The sequence below is a fragment of the Dermochelys coriacea genome, chromosome 8 (assembly GCF_009764565.3).
Source record: "Dermochelys coriacea isolate rDerCor1 chromosome 8, rDerCor1.pri.v4, whole genome shotgun sequence".
Taxonomy (NCBI): domain Eukaryota; kingdom Metazoa; phylum Chordata; order Testudines; family Dermochelyidae; genus Dermochelys; species Dermochelys coriacea.
In genome coordinates, this window is record NC_050075.1 from 62,409,298 (window position 1) to 62,429,827 (window position 20,530).

Consider the following 20,530-nt stretch of genomic DNA (forward strand, 5'->3'; position numbering starts at 1 on the left):
TTCTGCTTTTTCTTAATCACCTCTCTGAGATACTTGCTCATCCAGCTTGGTCTACAACTCCTGTCTATGAATTTTTTCTCCTTTCTTGGGATGCAGGCTTCCGATGGCTTCTGCAGCTTTGATTTAAAGTAATCCCAGGCCTCCTCTACCTTTAGATCCATAAGTTCTTCAGTCCAATCCACTTCCCTAACTAATTTCCTTAATTTTTGAAAGTCAGCCCTTTTGAAATCAAAAACCCTAGTTGCAGATTTATTTTTATTAATCCTTCCATTCAGTTTGAACTGAATTAGCTCATGATCACTTGAACCAAGATTATCCCTTACAACCATTTCTTCTATGAGGTCCTCACTACTCACCAAAACCAAATTTAAAATGGCATCCCCTCTAGTCGGTTCAGCAACTACTTGATGAAGGAATCTATCAGCTATCGCATCTAGGAAAATCTGAGCCCTATTATTATTACTAGCACTGGTCCTCCAGTCTATATCTGGGAAGTTAAAGTCTCCCATGATCACGCAGTTTCCATCAGTATTTACTTTATTAAAAACATTAAAAAGGGCTCTATCCATATCCAAATTAGATCCCGGCAGTCTATAGCACACCCCAAGCACTATCCTAGGGGAGGCTTTACTAGTTTTCTTCCCCAATGTAATTTTTGCCCAGACGGACTCTGACTTGTCCATTCCATCGCTTCTTATTTCTTTACATTCTACCTCATCATTGATATACAATGCTACTCCACCACCTTTACCTTTATTTCTGTCTTTCCTAAACAGCACATGCCCTTCAATACCTGTAGTCCAGTCATGACTACTATTCCACCATGTTTCTGTTATCCCTATAATATCTGGTTTCACTTCCTGCACCAGTAGCTCTAGTTCCTCCATTTTGTTACCTAGGCTCCTCGCATTGGTGTATAAACATCTTAATTTTTGCTGTTTGGCCTCGCTCACATTTTGTACCCTACTAGGCATGGTCATTCTACAGTCAGTATAACCTATTAGACTGGTATCCACACTCCCTTCCTCCTTATATACATTCTCCTAACCACGGCTGTATACTTTCTTACTTCGTTTTCTTCCCTCTCAATGCTAAAATCCAGCGTGGAGATTACCTGAACATCTCCCAACCATCTCCCCCAAATTCCTAGTTTAAAGCTCTCTTTATCAGTTGTGCCAGCCTCCATCCTAGAAGTCTATTTCCTTCCCTACTCAGATGAAGTCCATCCCGGGAGAACTGTCCTCTGTCCATGAATGCCTCCCAGTGGCCATACATCCCAAAGCCCTCCTTATAGCACCACTGCCTAAGACATCTGTTGATAGTAATAATCTTGTCACACCTTTGTTGCCCTTCTCTAGGAACCGGCAGAATCCCACTAAAGATTACCTGAGCCTCGATTTCCTTAAGTGTCTTCCCCAGCCTAGCATAGTCTTTCTTAATATTTTCCAGCGAGAATCTAGCCGTATCATTTGTTCCCACATGAAGGATAATTAGGGGATTTTTTTCCTGCTCCCTTTAGGATCCTTTTCAACCTTAGGTCTACATCCCGTATCTTAGCACCTGGAAGACAGCACACCCTTCTATTCTCTGGATTTGCTCTGGTTACAGGCCTGTCTATTCTTCTCAGTAAAGTGTCCCTGATCACATAAACCTGCCTTTTCCTGGTGATGGCGCTGTTTTCCAGTCTCTCCCCTGTTCCCTCTTGCTGCAAGTTCTTTCCATTCCTATCCTCCCTTGTAGTCCTCTTCAACCCATCCTGTATCCTCCTGGGGCTCATATTTGGTGTAGTCAAATTACGACACAGAATACAAAAAGTGTACAGTGCTCACTTTATATTTATTTTTTATTACAAGTATTTGCACTGTAAAAAAACAAAGGAAATAATATTTTTCAATTCACCTAATACAAGTAGTGCAATTTCTTTATCATGAAAGTTGAACTTACAAATGTAGAATTTAGGTACAAAAAAACCTGCATTCAAAAATAAAAAAAATGTAAAATTTTATAGCCTGCAAGTCCACTCAGTCCTATTTCTTGTTCAACCAAACGCTCAGTCAAACAAGTTTGTTTACATTTGCAGGAGATAATGCTTCCCACTTCTTCTTCACAATGTCACCTGAAAGTGACAACAGGCCAGTCACATGGCACTATTGTAGCTGGTGTCACAAGATATTTAACTGCCAGATGTGCTAAAGATTCATATGTCTCTTCACGCTTCAACCACCATTCCAGGGGGCATGTGTCCATGCTCATGACTGGTTCTGCTCAATAATGATCCAAAGCCGTGCGGACCGACACATGTTCATTTTCATTATTTGAGTCAGATGCCACCAGCAGAAGGTTAATTTTCTTTTTTGGTGGTTCGGGTTCTGCAGTTTCTGCACTGAAGTGTTGCTTTTTTAAGACTTCTGAAACTATGCTCCACACCTCGACCCTCTCAGATTTTGGAAGGCACTTCAGATTCCTAAACCTTGGGTCTAGTGCTGTAGCTATCTTTAGAAATCTCATATTGCATTTTATGAAATCTGCAGTGAAAGTGTTCTTAAAATGAACAACGTGTGCTGGGTCATCATCTGAGATTACTGTAACATGAAATATATGGCAGAATGTGGGTAAAACAGCAGGGTACATACAATTCTCCCTCAAGAAGTTCAGTAACAAATTTAATTAACACATTATTTTTTTAATGAGCGACATCAGCATGGAACATGTCCTCTGGAATGGTGGCCAAAGTATGAAGAGCATATGAATTTTTAGCATATCTGGCATGTAAATACCTTGCTATGCCAGCTACAAAAATGCCAGTTCTCACTTTCTGGTGACACTAAGTAAGCAGAGGGCAGCATTATCTCCTGTAAATGTAAACAAACTCATTTGTCTTTGCAATTGGCTGAACAAGAAATAGGACTGAGTGGACTTGTAGGCTCTGAAGTTTTATATTGCATTCAAAAACAAAACAGTTATGTAACAAAAAAAATCTACATTCGTAAGTTGCACTTTCATGACAAAGATTTCACTACAGTATTTTATGAGGTGAATTATAAAATAGTATTTCTTTTGTTTATCATTTTTACAGTGCAAATATTTGTAATAAAAATAACATACACTTTAATTTAAATTACAACCCAGAATACAATATATATGAAAATGTACAAAAACATCCAAAATATTTAATAAATTTTAATTGGTATTCTATTATTGTTTATCAGTGTGATTAAAACTGTGATTAATCACAATTAATTTTTTGAGTTAATCACATGAGTTAACTGTGATTAATTGACAGCCCTAATTTTTTTTCTTAAATTATTTACAGTGTTCAGAAAGTCAGCAGTTTCTGTGGAAACATGTAAAGTAATGCATCACCTTTTATGATATTACTCTGTCACAATGTTCTAAATGAATATGTAAATACTTTCATTGAGTGTGAGGGAAAATTATTTGAATGATGTAGATTAATTTATACAAATTTCATAGATGTACATAATTGTTTTTATTGTGTGGTAGAGAGAAAAGTATGTGCTAGCCTATGAGGAAAAGCATAGTAACTTATACTACTCAGGGCAATAGCTGCTAGTTATTGGTAGAATTCTACTCCAGAAGTTAACCTCGCCTGTCTCAGAAAACATTAGATATGATTTATTAGGGAATTTATATCTTTAATGTTCTACTAATGTATTTTCATACACACATAGCCCTTATAAGCCTGACTGAGTGAATTTTGGTATCAGTTCTGAATCTGCTTCTTGTTGAGCTAAATGTATGACAGATTATCTGAAATGAGCCAAATTCCTTCTGGAAGCAACGATCCCCACTTCTTGAAGATTACCAGTGACGTGAAAGGGAGCATTATCAAAGTGATGGTTGCCATCCTATTAAGTTCAATGGGAGGTAAAAGAGGAGGATATGATTGGTTCACTTCAAGGAATCTAGATGACATTTAGCTAAGGGAAGGGACTTTCTACCAAACCTATGTTATTCATATGTGTTTTATTTTTATTGCTATAAAAATACAAAGATTCATTCAGGTTCATTGCAAAATACAAAACAAGCTTGTCTGCATCACTGAATCAGATATAAAACTGAGAAAAATGTTTGTCTTTCAAAACAATCTAGTACATTAGTTAATACATTTGTGTCAGATTCTCTCTTTGCTCTGAGGCAATTATTAAAACAAAAAGGTTTTGGGAAAAAATCCTTCAGTCAAATTCAGACTTGGTTTAATGCAACTGATTTCAATGGGGTTTTCAGTTTACAGCAGGCCAGCATTTAGCCTATAATTAAGGACATAACAGAAATAGCAGAAGGAAAGACTAGTGCAAGTTAATGTTTTCCATTACTTATATATTATAATTTGTAAAGTCAATAAACAATAGTAATAAGAAAGTGAGCGAGCCAAAAGTATTTCTGAGAAAGAGAGAGATCTGTCAGAAACATGTCTCCCAAAATGTGGTACAACCCAGAAATAAAGCTATGGGTAACATCTTCCTAATGTGATTCCTTCCCTTTCATTTGATTGGTTGATACAATATTTTCTCATTAAAGGCTGTGACTGCTCAACTTTCATACCACTCTGGCTGTCCCACAATTCATACCTTTGTCCTCCATCCATGTTCTTCTGAAGTGGAGATGTAGCATGTTACTTCAGTGATGAAATGACTTGCTTGAAAAGCTTTTTGATATCTTTGAATTTTTTCAGATGTGTTTACTAATTGTTCTGGAAACTGTCGTATCATCAGTTTCCTGATCCTTTGTAAAATTAATATCACCCTCCTGTCTCCATCTCTGTGTCACAAGGTGATTGATTAATTTAAATGTATTGTGCATTAGCTGTGTATCTGCCAGCATGACCCTGACCTCTAGTGAGTAAAAGGAGTAAGCTGCAAGATCAGCAATATGATATAGTGCCACAAGAGAAACTCTTGTGATGTCAGAGGTTGGCAGAAGAAAAGAAATAAAGAAGAGAAAGCTGCTGACATTATACTGGGTATTTAATTTAGCTATCAGTCTAATTGCAAACCTCAGAGTTTGCAACAATATATAGAATCCACTAAACCCATTGTTTTTATTTTTTGCCTAGAACTTTTTCTATATTATTTGATGTTGGCCACTCAGCTGATATAACAACAGCATGTAATACTTTGTACTTACATAGCATCTTTCATATGAACATCTCAAGTGCCTTAAAAGAGGAGTGCTGAAAATAGGTAGGCATATTTTCAGAGGACCAAACTGAGGCAGAGTGCATTTAAGTGACTTTCTCAAGATAACTCACAGAGCAGCCTGGGTTGCCTGACTCCCATTCCCTTACAACAAGAATGAGACAATTCTGCCTCCATGAGAAGAAAATGTGACCAAGGGCCACAGTGAGGACTAATTTATTTTGTTCCCCACAGAACTTGGGTGGATTCAAAGATGTGACTTTAAGGCACCAAGGTTCCATTAATTGCTGTGGTATCGTTTCACTATTTGTGATTCCTCTAGGTTTCTCTCTCATCAGGAACCATAAAAATGAATGTGTAATTTAGAATCTCTGGTACAGTAAATGAGATAATGCCAGAGGTAACTTTTGTATTTTAACTTGTCTCTCTGTTTCATGAGCAAAGAGCAGTTATCTAACCACCGGGTCCAAGAACTGAGACAAGTTTTATGAAACAGATATCTTAAAAATTAGACGGCAGCTACTCTGAACTTCTACAAAACCTATTTAGTCAACACAAAGGTAGACAGAATGCTCAAGCTGTCCTAGCTTTTTCAAATAAAGATTCCCATTTCTTTTTGGCAGGTTTTACTTGCTCTTGGCCTTGTGACTCTCAATTTTCTTGGACAGCAGCAAGGCCTGGATGTTGGCCAAGACATGCCCTTGAACAATTGTAATTTCCCCTGAAGCTTGTTGAGTTCCTTATCATTATGGATGGTGAGCTACAGGTGACAGGGGATTATCCTGGTTTTCTTGTTATCCTGAGCAACATTGCCAGCCAGCTCCAAAATTTCAGTCATCAGATACTCTAGCACCGCAGCCATATAGACCAGGGCTCCAGCCCCTACTTGCTCAGCGTAATTCTCTTTCCAAAGTAGCCAGTGCATACAGCCCATGTGGAACGGCAGCCCAGCCCACAAGGAGCAAGATTTAGCCTTCGACCTCACTATATCTTCCTGCTTTCCTCAACCTGACATTGTAAGTAGTGCTTGAACATCGCTCGCTATGAAGAAACAGAAAAGCTGTCCTACTGACAGGTATTCAGTAAATACATCTAGCTGAAAATGAGAGAAACAATTTAAGCATTTTCACCTGTTCTTTTGAACCCTCATCAAGGAAAAAAGTTCTTAAAGCATGATTTTCTCCTTTCAATATACAAAGGGATTGCTATTGGTTAGGGAGCTAATCAAAAGCTATTCTGAGAGCATAGTTACATAGCATCCATTATTCTGAGAATAATAAAAATACTATCCGTGTAAAGGGATAGTTTTCTTATAGGAAGATGCTACATTGTAAAAAGTATTCTGTTTGTTATATTTTGATCAAAAGGACCTTTGTGGCAGGTGTTTGTCACTAGTTAGAAAAATCTATATGCTGCTTTCTGTTGTGTCGAAGTGCTGAACAGTGGGTCAGATTCTCAGCTGGTGCAAATTGGTTAATTCCATCAACTTCAAACTCAGTATCTTGGTATCTCACCTTCTATAGACACAGAGAATTTTCAAAAGTGCCTAAGCCACATTTTCAAAAGTGATTAACCTCAGTGAAAGTCAGTGGAATTTGGGCTCCTAATTAACTGACACACTCTTGAAAATACTTTTGGATCTGATCATAGGATTGGCTGCCTGTATCTTAAGCATGCGTGTTACTTAGCAACTCTGCAGTTTTTTTGGTATATAGTTTTAATAAAATAAAATTAAAATATAAACATAGTGGGCTAGGTTTTTACCTGGTGTAAATCAGCATAGATCCATGGAAGCCACTGGTTCTATACCAGTTTATACTGGCTAAGGATCTGGAGCAAGTTACTGGATTACCTTTACTGATTCTCCTTGGCCCTATCCTGTTGTCCCTCACGTCTGTATGTGTCTGATCTGTATGTATCATATCATTCTTTTAAGATAGACTATTTGAAGCAGAAGGTTATTTATTTTCTTTTTTTACAGCACTGTCAATTCAAGTTAGTATTTAGTTCCAACCCCTGGAGAACATTCTTCCAGAGGCAATATTTTAGGGAATTATATAAATAAAAATCTTGGTGAATTGCTTTGTTTTGGATTACTCACCGTGTAATGAATAAATAGAAGAACTCCTGCAGACACCTACTTGCAGAGAACCCTCTCTTTAGTATATTGCTATTTGTAATAATATGCTGTGATTACATTGAAAAAGTGACCTCCATAAAATGCCTTTTTATTTGAGTCTCATTTTGGTAGGAGAATCAATCACTTTGATCACACTTTTGTACTGCTTCACTCCTAGAAGTACAGTAGAAGATTTCTGATGAATGTGTTTGAAGCATGTGGAAACACACTTTAAGTCTCTGCTTTTTAGATGATCACAGTTTGACAGTTTTGTCTATGTTCAAAGGTAGCGTAAGAATTGGATATATTGTTAGCCAGCCACTAAATCTATGAAAAGCCTTGTTGGAAAGGAAGGGGGAAAAAAAATCATCATTTTGAATTTGGTTGGAATGGAGCTCAGTAACCCTCTGGACTGTTTTTAGGAAAGCTATAGCAAAGCTGATTAATCAGCAACATCATACACAGTTTAAATCTGCCTAGAGATAATGAAGGTCAACACAGGATTCCCACATAAAAAGGACAGATTAGACATTTTGAACATAAATCCAATTGATAATGAAATCTGTAAATTGAAACCTTTTCTGTGTTGTATAATACTAACGCATGACATTTTGCTGTCCATATAACCTTTAGCTTTACTGTCAATACATGGATTACAGAAAAGGAATTAAGCACTATCAGAATGGAAGGCATGTTTTAATAACAATGCAATTATTAATCCTTTATGATGCAGGACTATAATAGGTTTTTAATGCATTGAATTAAATACTATCTGCTCCAATAACCCAGTCACTAAAATTATTATCTATAATTAAGGATAGAGTAAAATTCAATTTCAAGCATGTAAACTGTGCCTTATAATAAATGTCTAGCTGCAAGGATGCACAACTAGTACTGGCCACATATGTCATAGTTTGCTTAACATCAAAACTAGATTTGTTCTTTGTTTTGTTTAGATGAAAGTAAGCTGAACTTTTAAAGAACAATCATAGTTGACAAACAGATCAAACAAGCAAAAGCAGCATATTAGTGGTTGCATAAGAATCTCCCCTGCAAACAATGATTTCCAGTACCCATATGTGACTGTCCCACTTGCAAAAATAACTTGCAAAAACATTTCCAAATATTGGACTTGATTCTGGTATCCATACTCAAGCAAAATCTCATCTGACTACAGGACTAGTTTTACTTTATCTTCAGAGACAAACTTGATAGGCAGTTTTTTCCCCAGAAGGGATCTTAACACCTCTGAAACAGGAGGCACAATTTTACATGTTCAAAGGCTTGCACTTACAGCCTGTGCACTGAGCAGCACAGTATGAGTGGAGGTGAGCAGCCCTCAGTGGTGAAAGAACAGGTTAAGGACTATTTAGAAAAGCTGGATATGCAAAAGTCCATGGGGCCAGATGCAATGCATCCGAGGGTGAGGAGGGAGTTGGCTGATGTAATTGCAGAGCCATTGGCCATTATCTTTGAAAACTCGGGGCGATTGGGGAGGTCCTGGACAATTGGAAAAAGGCAAATATAGTGCCCATCTTTAAGAAAGGAAAGAAAGAATCCGGGGAACTATAGACCAGTCAGCCTCTCCTCAGTCCCTGGCAACATCATGGAGCAGGTCCTCAAGGAATCCGTTTTGAAGCACTTGGAGGAGAGGAAGGTGATCAGAAACAGTCAACAGCTGCTGATTTACCAAGAGCAAGTCATGCCTGACCCACCTGATTGCTGTCTATGATGAGATAACTGGCTCTGTGGATATGGGGAAAGCAGTGGACCTAATATAACTTGACTTTAGCAAAGCTTTTGATACGGTCTCCCACAGTATTCTTGCTAGCAAGTTAAAAAAGTATGGATTGGATGAATGGACTATAAGGTGGGTAGAAAGCTGGGTAGTGATCAACGGCTTGATGTCTAGTTGGCAGCCAATATCAAGTGGAGTGCCCCAGGCATCGGTCCTGGAGCTGGTTTTGTTCAACATTTTCATTAACGAACTGGATGATGGGATGGATTGCACCCTCAGCAAGTTCACAGATGACACAAAGATGTAGGGAGAGGTAGATATGCTTGAGCATAGGGATAGGGTTCAGAGTGACCTAGACAAATTGGAGGATTGAGCCAAAAGAAATCTGATAAGGTTCAACAAAGGTTCCTCCCTATAGGAGAAGCAAGCAGGCTAACAGACTGTTTGGGGAAGGACTAGCACCCAGAGGCCAGCATAATGAGGTAACATTCCAGAGATGGGCAGGGAGAGGTATTCCTTTTGTGTGTTACAAACTTGTTTCTTTCCATTTCCATTTGGCTGAAAATTACTCCTGGAGTCTACCCCAAGGCTCACCTTGTAAATGCTGAAGAATTAAAAACCTCAAGTGAAGAATAAAAACTCTCCAGAGTGGGACTGATTTACTCCAGGCCTCCACCGCCAAAGGGGAAAACACTATGTCTGGTGGGGTGAAGAAGGTGCCTTGCCACACCACTTAATATTTTATGTAAGGTAGAGCTCTTTGCTATGTGTGATTTGGAGATTTGGAGTCTGGACCGGAGTTGTAGATCCTGTTTCTTTTTCTGGAACTAATTTACTGAGTGATACTGGGAAATTTTCTATCTTGAGGACTTACATTTAGATTGCTAAATCTATATTCAGACACCAAAATAAGGATCCTCGTTTTTTTTCATCTCTGCTGAAAGCTAACAGTTCCAATGGACATCACGTTGGACACCCAGGTTTGAAATGTCATGGTCATCCTCTCTGTACCTTCATTTCACTGTTTGTAAATTGGATACACATAATACTTGGTACTTTTATAGAGGTGTTAGAAATATTAGTTATTTATAAAGTGCTTACTGATCCATCTACAAAAGGGACTGCACAAGTACAAACGACTCATAATAATAATACAAATAATCCTGTTGTTTTATATCTCAGGTTTGTAAAATTAGACCTTTCCTGCTTCTGAGATTTTATTACAAAAGAATTCTGATCACCTTACTCATGATGTAGTGATTCAAATGTGTGAAATTAATTTTTAAACTCAACTGGCAGCTGGGTTTAAAATCTACAGAAACAGACACCTTGGCTATAGAAAGTTGACAGTAATTTTCCAGCCTAGTGTACCAATACATTGGCTTCTAAAGGTTTATTGTCAATCAGTTGATTTCAGAAAGTTTTCTTTTTCTGCTTTATAGCGCTGTATTGGAATTTGAAAGATTAGTACAACCAGACATGCTAGAATTCAGTAAATAGTAAATCTATCATAAACTGGAATGATAGTGAAACAAAAATCATCCAGTTACAAAGAGGAAAAGGTAGAATGTCTTGGAAGGCAAACAAGAACTAGTTCTTTGAACCTGTTATTACAATGCAGAAAGAATACTTACCTATCAACAAATTGGTTGTACTAATTTATTTTATGTTGCTGGGGGGGGCTTTGTTATGTAAAATAAATCAAGGAAGAACAAATGCACTATTCTTCAGTCTTGCAAGTTACTGTGCTAACATGTGGCAGGGTAGGTAGCAGCACTTGCCTTTTTGATCCCAGAGTAGTCATGAAATGTAGTTGCCTGAAATGTGTATGAGTTCTATCCGGTGTCCAGATGGTGCAGCTAGCTTTTAACAGAAGGAACAAAATGCTGTAGCTTGTACTCCGTAAAGTCAGCTTTATTCACTACAGCCTTTGACTCCCAGTTTCACTATGTTTCTCACCGTGAAGAGCTTTTATTATGGTTATTTGTTAAAATACTTGTGGCCTGATTAAAAAATAGTCGTGTTTCATTAATCCATCCAAACAGCTTTTTTTCTTTTTCAAAGGTCTTTTAAAAAATTTAAAAAAAACCATGGCTTTCCTTTGGATTATGGATATTTCATGTATACAGCACAGATCATTAAGAAATCATTTGGTTTAAAAACAAACATGTAAGGCTTGATCTATTTGACTTTTGGTTGACTTGTTCCTCTGTCTCAGGGCAATAGGAAATAGTCTTTTCCTAACTACTCCTCTCCCATAGATAAAGCACTGAGAAGAGGAATGTTAGGAAATTCTGTCAGGAAGTTCTATGAGTTTCTACCTTACTGAATTCCTTTTCCATGCTATCTTTGGGGGCACGTTGGCAGGGCAGACAAAGTATGGGGCATTATAGAGATCAAAGAGATACAGGGAAATCTGGAACCATTCCTAAGCAGAATAGAAGTGGTTCAGAGACAGATGATGAAAATGGTTAGAAGCATAGAATGGTTTCCATATGAAGAGAGACTGAAAAGACTGGGATGCCTTACTTCTGTGAGGAGACAAACAAGAAAGGATCCAATAAGGGCATAAAAATAATGATGTAGAGATCATAAATTGAGTTTTCCTAGTTATTCTTGCTCTTAATAGGAGAACAAAAGGATTTTGGAAACATTTTAAAATTATGCATAATTAACCTTAGAAACTCATTACTATGAGATATCATTTAGGTCCAGAGTTTAGCAGAATTAAAAAAACAACAACCCTGATTAGACATTTATGGATAATGAGGTCATCTATAGATCCAGTCAGATCCACTAACTGATACAGGTAGGAAGTAACTTCTCCTAATAAGAGGCTATTTCATCATTGTCCACAAAAGTTTTCTTGCACTTTCCATTGAAGGGTCACTGGAGACAAAATGTTGGCTTATAACAACTATTGATTTCTCCTGGTGGCTATTCCTGTACTCTAAGGATTCCAAGATATCGCTGCAGAGAAGCAGTTTTTCTGAGAGCATCTAGTCTAGTTAATCTAGTTAATTAGGAACTAGAAGAAAAAGATGTAGGGGACACACACAATACTCCTTTCTACCTTACAGTTTACTCAGGATCCCTTCCTTCCACGCCAGATGTTCCTGCTGATTTGGAGCTCTATATGTTACTAGAATTTTTACTATGCAGCTAGCTGCGCTTCAAATGTGTGTACATTAATCCTGCTCCAGAGTCAATTGAAGTCAGTAGAAAGACTTCTTTGGGCTTCACTGGACTTTAGATTTATCCCTAAATGCACAATTTACAAGCTTGACTGATGGTACTTATTTTTCAAAGGCTTATACCTGTAACTAAGTCAAATCAAAACCAATTTCCTTTAGAAAAATTAAAGGTACTGCTTCTCAGTGCAGGCTACTGCCATAACAAAGTTCAACTTTCAGTGATTTGCTTTTTTCAGCTATAGGGCTGTTCAAGAAAAATCACAAGTGGAATTTTATAATGGGAATTGCGTATTCCCCCCCCACACACACACACACTGGCAGTTGATTTTATTTTATGTTTTGGTCAAACTATTAAAAATCATCTGTGGGCAGAAACTAACTTTGGAACATTTCATCCTGATTCAAACCTCAACATTGATTAAAAAAAAAATGAACAAGGAAAATAGTTCTGTAACCTAAACTAATGTGACTGCTGCCATACCGCCTATAATTAAACAGAGACATTTATAAAAAGCACAGTTTACAATTAGAATGAAAATATAAGAACATAAATGGATAAGAACTCATAAAATGACTTGGGGTTTAGAGTAAATGGCTTTATGAAAATAAAAGACATGAAATGTAATTAAGGCAAATGTTGCTAATTGTTATAGCCTCATTTGTTAGAAAGAAAGCTTTAAAGAGTATGTATTATAGATAGTTGGGATGGGCAAATAAATGGTATAATTATGCACACACTTGAATTTAGGGGTTTGAAACAAGGACTGAACTCAAACATTGTGAGTGTTGTGCTCTATTTATGGCAGGGGGTAAACTGAATTAAAATAAATAGTAATAATCTCTCAAACTCTACCCACAAACTCACCTTCATCCACTGCATGAGACAAATGAAGATGTCAAGATAAGATTCCATGCACAATAGGTCTTCAGATCAACTTCCTTTCTCTGTCTTGATCAGCAGTGAAATAGTTAAGGTTACCATTTAAATATCATCATTAGTCTTGGGAGTTAGCAGCCCCTTTAAATGACTAGATGTACTCCACACTCTGCAGAGTCAGGCAGACAACCCTTTAATGGTTATACTTAGGCCTGAATCCACAAAAGGGATTTAGGCTGTGTGAAGCTCAGGTCACAGTGCTAAACTTTTAGGTGCCTAGAAAATCACAGGACCACCACTGCAATTCACACAGCCTGAATTCTGTGCTGAGGCTCCCTATACAATGAATAGGGAGAAATAGATGACTTAGAATGCAGTCCACAAAACCAGTGCCCTAGGTGGGGGCTGCCTAAGCTAGCCAGTGGGCTATGCTGATAAGAGGGGTGTGTGCTAATCCCTGCCTGTCTTACTGAGCTAGGCACCTAAGTCTGGGCTGGAGTGAGGTGCTTACCTCTGCTGGTGACCCACAAACCAAGGGAGCATAGATGCTTCTCCATCTAACACACATGCAGGGGTCAATCTGGTATATGTGCTCAGCGGCTGTCTAACTCCACACAAAACACTGGTGGGGAGGAGGACAGTGACACCCCTTATAACCTTTAGCCCAGTGGTGAGAGCACTTACCTGGGATGTGGGAGACACCCAGTTTAAGTCCCCCTGATCCTGATAAGAACAGATTTGAGAAGGGATCTGCTATGACTCAGATGAGAATCCTAACCAGTAGACTATAGAAAATTCTTATTGGGGCTCCCTCAATCTCTCCTATTGAGATTACTTTAATTAACTATTAAGTAAGTCAGAAAGCCCGAGAATGACTTTACAGCCCAGGAGCCAGGGCACTCATCTGAGAGACCCTCTTCAAATCCCTTCTTCTGAGACAGAGCGGGAACTTGAAATGGTTGCCTCCTGTATGCTGGCCAAGTGCTCTAAACAGTGGACTAAAGCTTATAAGGGAGTGCCTTCCCCAGGCTATTTTGTGTGGAGTTATGCATCCTCTAAGCATGCCTACTGGATTGGGGCCTATCCGTGCATTAGGCTGTGGATTGCTTTGGGGTTTAGGTGGGAAATAGGCTTCTGAATGCTTATAGTGAGGCAATGGTACACATGCCCAGATGCTGAAACACAGGTAGCTGAGGAACTCTTGCAAAAACATAGGTGCCAAATGAGTTTAGGATCCTACAGGGTTAGGTGGCACCTATTTAGTTCCATGAGTTTCATGATCACAATAGTGCCTAAAAACAGGACTTAGGTGCCTAAGTACTTTTGTGGATCTAGACCTTAGGTTACATTTTTAAAGTTACCTTTTTAATCTTAGGTACCAGACACTTCACTTTTAAAGAGTGAAAGATGGCAGTCTCCAGAGAAATACCAATTTGCCAAAATGCTGTGAACTGTCTAACTCTGGTTTAGGGCTAAAAAAACCCCCAATCCATTCTAGACTGATTGGGATTTTTTTTGTGTGGCAGCACCTACATTTAGCAGCAGCGTTCCCTTCTTCCTTGCCAGCCATCAGCATTTAAAAATCATGAGTTGGGACCTCCCAAAAATCATGAGGGTTTTTTGTTTGTTAGTTTTTATTTATTCATTTTTATGTATAATAAATTTGGGTTTCTTCTTTCATGTTTTCTGTGTTTTGAACCTTTATGGTACACTCTAATTGTGTTTTCAAGCTTTCCTCTGCTACCATGAGAAATACAAACCTACTATTTTTTAATTAAAACTAAAATTTTCATATAATCACAAGCTGGAGAAAACAAAGTTGGCAATCCTGCAAAGCAAGCTTGCTTTGCCAGCCTGCCACAGCTTTTGGGAAATAGTTTACAGGCTCACAAATATGAGGTCTAGATTTTCAAAAGTGGCTCACTTTTGGTATGCTGAACAGGTTATACCTTAAAGGGCCTGGACTTTCAGAGAGTGAATGCTGAACACTTTATGATTATCAAGTCCTTTTAAGAAGTCTAATGTTGGGCTCCCAAAATCATTAGTTATTTTGTAAATGCAGGCCTCAGTTTTTCCGTTGTTCAGCTATTCCCAAATTACAGTAATCACGATAGATATGAACATTGCTGTATACACTTTTATTTATTTTCAAAATGTACTTAAATGATCATTAAGGTTCTCATGGTGTCCTGGCCACCATTCTGCCCGCTTACTGATTGAAGACAGCCCATAAAGATGAATCTTTCAAGTTTATTGTATATAATGAAGTTTTTTTTAAAAATTAAACTTGAAAGTGCATCATTCATAACATAGGCAGAAAAACTGCTCTCAAATCCTTCCAGAATTACTTCTTAATCCGGTACGCAGCTAAGCTTCAAGGCAAGGCAAACCAAAAACTCTACAGTTGCTTACAAAATGAATAATATCTGTTAGCTCAAATCTGGTGCAATAATTGCTAAAGCATTCATTTGAATGCCTTTGAACCCATACACATTTGCATAAAAACAATCTATATTCTCAAAAAAAATGAAGCATGGGAACATATTTCAGAACACAAAGCATATGGTGAAATAAATCAGGACCCACAAAGTAGCTTCTGTAAATAGGTTCCTTGGAATAGTCTGAAAAATTGTCTACAAACTTAGACACATCAATCCACCAAATTAGGCATCCACACTACCAGAATTTGCAAATCATTTTTCAACATTATTACTACGATTCTTGACATTGTGCAGTACATTTTTTTCCCCCACTGGTTCACAAGGAGTCTTGAGAGTGTATTTTTAATGACATGCTGCAAAGGGATATTATAAAAGTTATTTCCTCCCGGTTGAGTGAAGCTTAGGCACAACCTCTTTTGTCTATGATAACATGGTTATTCTGACTTATTATTCAACTTGAGGCTCTTTTCTCAAGTATTACAGTATTAGGAACATTGGCCCCCAGGATGTAAACCAAAGCCTGCTGAACTCAAATGTAGTCTTGCCATTTATTTCAATGTCTTTGGATTAGGCTCCTAAATTAGTAAATCCTCATATGACCACCCAACAATAGAATCTTTGGAGAAAAATATAAATCAAGCTAAATCAAATTTTCAAATATCAGAACCAATCTTGTATCCCACTTCACAGTATAGCAATAGGAGAAGCTACATATAAATCACCTTTCTCTTTTTCTTTCCATGTTCAGAAACTGCTTCAAAGATAATATAAATATTTGAGGGATGAAAATCAAAAACTCTGGTGAAGTAAGGAGCCAAGTCCATTTGTATGTTATAAGGCTGCAATTCCACTGACATTTCCTAGTGAAATCAAAATAAAGCATGAAACTACATGGGTTGTTTATGTATGTTGTTTAATGTCTCAGAACATTAAATTAGGATTATGGATTTAATTCAATTTGTGTAAATTTCAGGGCACTATATTGTCACAGGCCAGCTGACCATTTAAGGAGAACTGGCCTCAGCCTTGCCTATGAGTTAGCAGTTATTCCCCAGCTGATCCTGATCTGGTGGATCAATTACAGTTAGTGATCCCAGCTGTGAAAGGGTCAGAGAGGATTACAGAGAGAGTGAGGAGAGGTTTAGAGGGAAGAATGCTGTGTATGTAGGAAAAGAGTGAGATAGATAGATAAGACAGAGAGCAGGTTAGGTTCCTGTGTCAGACCCTGGAACTGGGCCTGTAGTAAGTAAGGAGCTTCTCTAGGAGAAGCTGTTAAACCTCATGGTGAGGTGAGGTAGTGGAGAAACCTGTTAAGAAGAAGCTTCTCCAGAAACAAAGCCTCAAAAGCAGTGCTTAGCTAAAGGAGTAAGGAAAGGACTCTGTGGTGCCTGAGAGGGGGGTTGGAGCAGAGAATGTCAACTCTGCCTGAGATGGGCCAAAATATCTTTTGTTTGGCAGTTTGTATGGACTTTTTAGATGACTTTTTGTTACCTCAGGAATGGAGAGAGATGACCTGGCCAGAAGCCTGGGCTGTGGAAGGCATAGCTAGATGCAGGCTGTCTTAGGCTCAGAGAAGAAGTCAACGGGGGTGTCCCAGATCAAGATTCCTGTGATGCTGTGCTTATATGTTGGGGTCACTACCATGGTAAGTGGAACTGCTTACCTTGGAGTTGTTCAGTGATGTCCTATGTACTAGCCCCCACAAGTGTAATATCCAAACATGTCCCCTTACCGTTCAAGTAAGTTAGTGCTGCTGAAACATTGTGAACCTCTTTAACCTTATAGTGCAAGGTACTAATGGCTTGTCAACTAGGGGTCTGATGTAACTTCTTCAGATTGTCCATTAAGAAAACACTGTGGGTTTCTCTGGAGCACTGAGGTTCCTTTGTATGGAAAAGCAGCTGCACTCAAAGAGGGCTGATGATCAGGCTGGCCTTGGAAGGTCATGTGGTCCAAGAGGAGAAGCTCTGAGTGAGAGGATCTTCCCAGGTGTAAACCTCAGGCACTGGAACAGGGTGAGAACTACTAAGAGCCTGTAAATTAGTGGGAGACCCTAGAGAGAGAGAGGCCCAAGACAGCTGTTTATTGGGGAAGGGCAATGTCTTATGTGAGGCTTTTGGAAAAAGACAGTTGCCTGTATGCAGTTTACTACCTCTGTGTGCAATGGAACAAGACTTGTGTACACTTGTAAACAAACAACACTAAATATTTGGTCCAAATAGGAAAGTGACCTGTTTAGCCCCCAAATATGCTATGCCTCAGCAAAGGGGCAACAATAACATTGACAAGTTAATGATTCCAGTAAAAACTCCTCAGCCTCCATATGAGAGGTTACAACTCTTGTGCAGTTGTAGTAACTCAAAGTGACTGTATGGCCCTAGGGGAGTGGAAATAGAGGGCATGGACCATTATGAAAATACTCTAGTCTTCTACAGCAATGTCCACAATCAGTGCAATATCACTATTGTAATGTTGTTTTGGACCATTTCTTTCTCTGAAAGTGTCGGGCTGAGAGAGGTCAAGCTGAAATTCCATAGTCCTTGGGGTGAGGGGGTTAGGAGGATCAGATATATTAGCTATGTACCCAAGCAGCTACACATCTCAAGGATGTGCAACTGTACTTTTCTTCTTGCCCTGGTGCTGAAAGTCTCTTCCTCCAGGTTAGGTGCTCTTCTGCAAGCCTACCATATATTGCCTTCTGGAGCTTGCAAACCACTGAAGGCTATGACAATGAGAAGTCCTTGTGGCACCTTAGAGACTAACAAATTTATTTGGGCGTAAGCTTTTTGTAGGCTAGAACCCACTTCATCAGATGCATGGAGTGGAAAATATAGGAGCAGGTATAAATACATAAAAAGATGGGAGTTGCCTTACCAACTGTGAGGTCAGTCTATCGAGATAATTCACTTAACAGCAGGATACCAAAGGAGAAAAAATAACTTTTGAAGTGGTAATGAGAATGGCCCATTTCAGACAGTTGACAAGAAGGTCTGAATAACAGTAGGGGGAAATCGGTATTGGGGAAATTAGGTTTAGGTTTTGTAATAACCCAACTATTCCCAGCTTTATTCAGGCCTAATCTGATGGTGTCCAATTTGCAAATTAATTCCAGATCTGCAGTTTAACATTGGAATCTGTTTTTGAAGTTTTTTGTTGAAGCATTGTCACTCTTAGGTCTTTTTTTTTTTTTTTTGAATGACCAGAGAGATTGAAATGTTCTCCTACAGTTTTTTGAATGGTATGATTCCTGATGTCAGATTTGAATCCATGTATTTTTGTGTGTGTAGAGATTAGCCAACCTGGACAATGTACATGGCAAAGGGGCATCGCTGGCACACGATGGCATATATCACATTGGTAGATGTGCAGGTGAATGAGCCCCTTATTGTGTGGCTGATGTGGTTAGGTCCTATGATGGTGTTCCTTGAATAGATATGTGGACGGAGTTGGCACCAGGGTATGTAGCAGGGTTTGGTTCCTGGGTTGGTGTTTTTGTTGTGTGGTGTGTAGTTGCTGCTGAGTATTTGTTTCAGGTTTTGGGGGCTGTCCGTATGTGAGGACTGGCCTGTCTCCCAAGGTCTGTGAGAGTGAGGGATCATCCTTCAGGATAGGTTGTAGATCCTTTGATGCTCTAGAGAAGTTTTAGTTGGGGGCTGTAGGTGACAGCTAGTGGTGTTCTGTTACTTTCTTTGTTGGGCCTGTCCTGTAGTAGGTGACTTCTGGGTACCCTTCTGGCTCTGTCAGTTTGTTTCTTCTCTTCACCAGGTGGGTATTGTGGTTTAAAGAACGCCTGATAGAGATCCTGCAGGTGTTTCTCTGTCTGCCGGATTGAAGCAAATGCGGTTGTATCTTAGAGCTTGGCTGTAGACAATGGACCGTGTGGTGTGGTGTGGATGAAAGCTGGAGGCATGTAAGCAAGTATAGCGGTCAGTAGGCTTCCAGTATAGGGTGCTGTTTATGTGACCATCACTTATTAGCACTGTAATGTCTAGGAAGTAGACCTCTTTAAGGCTATGAGAATCTCTTCTGCTGAATAGGGCTCCTTAATGAGTATTTGTTAATATTGGATTGTCATGTATCTACAGATGGTCATTGTGTCTTGTCAGTTATGGCAATTTACTGCAATATGGTCTTTCAAGGAAGCTTAGTAAGGGCTGGAATTGGACAAGGTGGGGCGGATGGGCGGAAATATATGCAAGATGTAAGACTTGGGAATTGAGACAGGTGTAGACTCTTGAGATGTTACGTGGAGTTCCTGGGGAGCTCCACGATAGGAAGGTTAATGCAAATTCCCCAGCTCCATTTAGGTCTAAAAAAGGCCATGTGAAGATATCCCCGGAGGAGAGGGTCATGTTTGCTGATTATCTGTTTCAGAAGGTGAAGGTAAAAAGCCTGAGCTATATAAAGAAATGTCTGACTTGCCCAGCATTTTTTTTGTGGTTCTGGATCTAAGACTGATTAAACTTGTGACCATGGGGGAAACCCAGTTGATTTTGAAGGACTGAAACCTACCCTAGGCTGGATTTGGGGGCTGACCTTTTAAGCATGCATGTAGGTTATTGTTTAGTGGGGGTTTTTTCCACCCCTGTAATGCGTGGGTGTGGGTTTTTTTTTTTTAAACCTTTTAGAATAGATGTACTTCCTTGGAAGAAGTTGTGTTGCAACTTCTGTGGGCAATACATTGGTCACAGACCTTGGAGAGCTAGCAAAGCACAGATGCTGGCCTTTTAGGCAATCTTGTTTGCTGGAGATATTGCAGTATAAGGCACAGAGCTGTGCAGCCTTAAAATCCTTGGTCAGGAGGAAGTGAGATGCAGGTCTCTGCCCAAGAGATGTGCCAGCTGGGAGTCAGAAGCCTAAAGCTGGAGCCCTGGGTGGACCACAGAGGAGGAATACAGGTTCAGTTACCTTGAAACTGAAGTTGACAGCCATTTTGCTCCGTGTCTTGGGTATTGACTGCAACTTTATTTTCAGAGCAAAATCCCCTGAAGGCATTCTCTTT

At 39.0% G+C, this 20,530-nt stretch overlaps 1 long non-coding RNA gene and 1 pseudogene across 1 annotated transcript; one reads left to right on the plus strand and one right to left on the minus strand.

Annotated features, from left to right (window-relative positions):
* The first annotated feature begins 997 nt into the window (after positions 1 to 997).
* Positions 998 to 18,477, plus strand: LOC122455487. Its single transcript, XR_006273707.1, has 5 exons — positions 998 to 1,008; positions 1,805 to 1,814; positions 16,722 to 16,732; positions 17,659 to 17,664; positions 18,369 to 18,477. It is a non-coding gene; the product is annotated as an uncharacterized LOC122455487 (long non-coding RNA).
* Positions 5,786 to 6,174, minus strand: LOC119860369 (annotated as a pseudogene).
* Positions 18,478 to 20,530: the final 2,053 nt, after the last annotated feature.